Here is a 3,750-nt window from a genome sequence, read left to right as displayed (position 1 = left end):
GTGTTGTAGAGGTACCCCTAAGTACTTGGTCGGCACATTTGTCCACTGCATTTTTGCAAAAAGTGGAGGTGTGTCCTCCCACTGGCCATACCATATACCAGTCGACTTGCCCCAATTAATTACGCTCCCTGTCATTTTACAATACTTTGTCACAACATTAACAGCATTGCTTACACTTTGCGTGTCGTCACAAAAAACAGCGACGTCATCCGGGTATGCCAGCAGTTTTACTTCACTGTAGCCCACCTTAAAACCCCTGATGTCGCTATCTTCCATTATCTTTAGGCACAGTGGCTCGAGATATAGGGCAAACAGTAGAGGCGATAAACCACATCCCTGTCTCACGGAAGACCTGACTTGAATGCTGGTACTGAGTGTTCTGTTAACTATGACTTTTGTGGAAACGTCTGCATAGCACATTCTGATCCATTCTTTTAAGATTGATCCCACATTTACGTGCTCCAAAACATCGCAAAAAAATTGTGTGCGTCACTCTATCGAACGCTTTTTTTAGGTACAATAATTGTAGCATAGCAACCCTACCAGAAAAGTCGTCGCAATGCTCCAGTACTGTTCTTGCTACGTGTATGTTGGTGGTAATTGACCTACCCTTTATGCCACATGTTTGATGTGGCCCTATCAACCGTGTTATTATGCTTTGTAACCTTCTGCCCAAAAGTCTTGTCTGTACTTTATAGTCTGTATTCGTTTGGCTAATTGGACGATAGGCTCGCACAGATAGGAGTGATGTGGAATCGGTAGATTTTTGGTTTTAGTACAATGTGGCTCTCGCGAAACGATGGCGGCAGTAACTGGTTTTCATAAGCTTCGGTGATTACGTGATAAAGGGCTGTAGCTATATCTGTTTTGAAAAAATTATATAATGCTCCCCTCAATCCGCGAGGTCCTGGCGTTTTGCCAGGGCTCAAGTCTTCTATAGCTTCCCCTGTTTCTTTGATGCTAATTGGCATTTCTAATATTTTTCGGTCTTCCTCTTCTAGTCCCGGCAAAAGGTGTAAGAATTCACGATTTCAACCTTGTTCACACTGCGGTTCCTGTCCTAAAAGTTTGCCGTAATATTCTACAAAGGCGCGTTGGATGGTTTCTTTGTCACGTACTACTACATTTTGGTATGTTATTGCATTTACCTTTTTTCTCGCGGCATATATAGCTCTTTTCATCTGAAAGCGAGCGCTTTGTAGGCCGTTCCCCACACCATAAACGTTCTGCGCGTGCGCGTATAATTGCACCAGGATATTTTTCTTTATCGACAAGTTCCCACTGTGCTTTTGTTTGTTTTATTTCTTTTGCGAAACACCCTGGATGGTTGCGCTCCATGCTTAAATAAAAGTTGAGCTCACGTCGTAATTGCATCTTTTCTTTTTTCTTGGTGATGCAAAACACTGGATCTTTCTATCGCTGTTAACTTTGTTTCTTCCCGAGAGCGAACGCACTCATCACCCACGCGCAAGCAAGGAAGCGGAAGCCAGCGCCGGAGGGAGCGCGGGGGGGGGGGGGGCGCACTTCTACTCTGCCAACAACCGCGCTCGTCGTTCGCCGCTCGCCCGCACAGTCTCTTATCTCCACACGGCTCTGACCTTTATGCGCCGTGCATTCGCCGCTCAGTTTCCGTTGAAGCGATAGACCGCACGTACCTTCGCCCGCGGCGCGGCGTAGCCTCGCTGCCAGCGTTTGACAGTCGTTGGCTGCAGTCTTCATTGTGATCTATCATGTTTGTTTGTGCGCGCTCACCACCACGCTTGTTCATTCAGTTAGTAATAGTCGGGCCACATTTTCCAACGCACGCTACACATGCAATGCTGCCCAGATCGGCATTGCAGCACTACAGGTGTGTCCCTTCGCACGCGCTGCCCACGGTAAGCGCTTCTCATCACACCACCGTTTCACACGCGCCTTCTCGTGGTCATCGAGTCTCTTCGTGTAGTCTTTTTGATCGCCCAATAACAGCTCTTTGGGGCTATCTTGAATTTTTTTTTACAAAGGTTTCGTCCTGCAGCAGTTTTTCATTGAATTTCCATAGTCCCCAGTTGAAACTTGACAGCTTTTTCGGACCAAGTGAAAAAAGGAGCAAACTGTGGTCGCTAAAATAAACATGCTTGATTTCATAATCACTGCCCAATGGTATCGCTTCCGCGGAAACATATACACGATCCAGTCTTACGTGGCTGTCCCCTTGAGTACGAGTGAACTGAGGTGCAACATTATTGGCTAAAACGTCACCTATATCTTCTAAATTATATTCTTCCACCAGTGCTGCTAAGTTGTGGATCCGCACAACCGGGAGGTTGTGCGGATCCACAACCAAACAGCGTCGTTCCTTGACTTGAACTTCCGCATGCTTCAGCATCTTCTTCGTCGCCTCTGCACTTTCGAACATCACAGCCCAGACGTGGTTCATCTGAAAAGCCCCCAAGGCGACCACCTGTGGGAGCAATTCCATATGAGCCAGCGTGTCGCGAAAATCTTCGACACGAAATGGCCTCGCTTTCACGACGCCGTGAAGAAAAGCGGTGTTTAAAACACATGAACCTGTAGGCAGAGGCGGCAATACAACGTGGTAATCCTGTTCAACGGTCGTAGGCACCCTGTTTTCGCGGCTTGGCATAGCCGCAAACACCGCCCCTACGGAGCGCGACATTGAACGTCCGTACCGAACGGTAGCCGGAAGTAGAATCCTCTCGGCCAACCTGACGGGACACTTTTTTTTCTTTATTGCTGGTTTGCAATACAAAACACAATCACTTGAAGAAATACAAAGCTAGAATGATAAAATTTTTGGCCATTCTTCGGCTCACGCGCAAGGTTTAAAGCGGTTCATACATATCAATTTGTCCAGCAAATGGTACCATTCTGGTTTATCCGTTGTAACGTTAAGACATTCACTAATATATACGATATTTTCATTAAAGTTTTCTCTTGCTGACTGGATTTGAACATGTTCATGATGCACTGCCATCCGCGTCTTCCACAGACTATGCAGCATTAACAACATGAACATATCGTGTGGTACTTGTTCCTCGTTGCTCGTGGGTAAGAAGGGGATGCCGTATGACATAACCGGTAAATCTTTTTTCAATGTTCGCTGCAGCACATCCCACAGAAAAACTGCGTTGGAACAGTCCAAAAATATATGTTCGACTGTTTCAGTCTTTCTGCATCTCATACAGTCTACTGACCACGGCACGAAAATTCCCCTTTCCTGAAGCCAAGGCTTCACTGGTAATGTTGCGTTGTATAACTGCAAGAAAAACGTCTTAGCTGACGTTCGCACTGGCATCCTTTTGACCCGTTTCAAAACATTTCGACCCGTGTTAGCTCCGTACATTGATCGGTAAAGGGGCACTGGTAAACATGCATCAACAACATCTTTATACATTTCTTTCCGTGTGACATTGCAGAGGTATTCTAAAGAAAAGCGCGCACATAGAAAGTGAGAAGACCGCACCACTTCTCTAAAGAAACCCTGAATGCTCGATCCCTTATTAGGGTGTGATAAAACAACAAATTGCGGCAGAGCTTCATTAAGTCTTATTTGAACCACTGTTTGCAGAAAGGGGTCTCTTTGGTCACGCAAGAACAAAAATCTTGAAACAACCTGTTTCAAAAATGAATGCACTAAACCCATGCAGGCCAACAGCTTTCACTGACCTAAATAAGTTTGTACGGCTTGTTCGCTCCCACGCTGAGCCCCATATATATACAGCGAAAACCCTATGCAACCTCCGAATA

This window comes from Dermacentor silvarum, chromosome 9, assembly GCF_013339745.2.
Source record: "Dermacentor silvarum isolate Dsil-2018 chromosome 9, BIME_Dsil_1.4, whole genome shotgun sequence".
Taxonomy (NCBI): Eukaryota; Metazoa; Arthropoda; class Arachnida; order Ixodida; family Ixodidae; genus Dermacentor; species Dermacentor silvarum.
The sequence above is the reverse complement of the archived record's forward strand: the minus strand, read 5'-3'. Positions refer to the sequence as shown.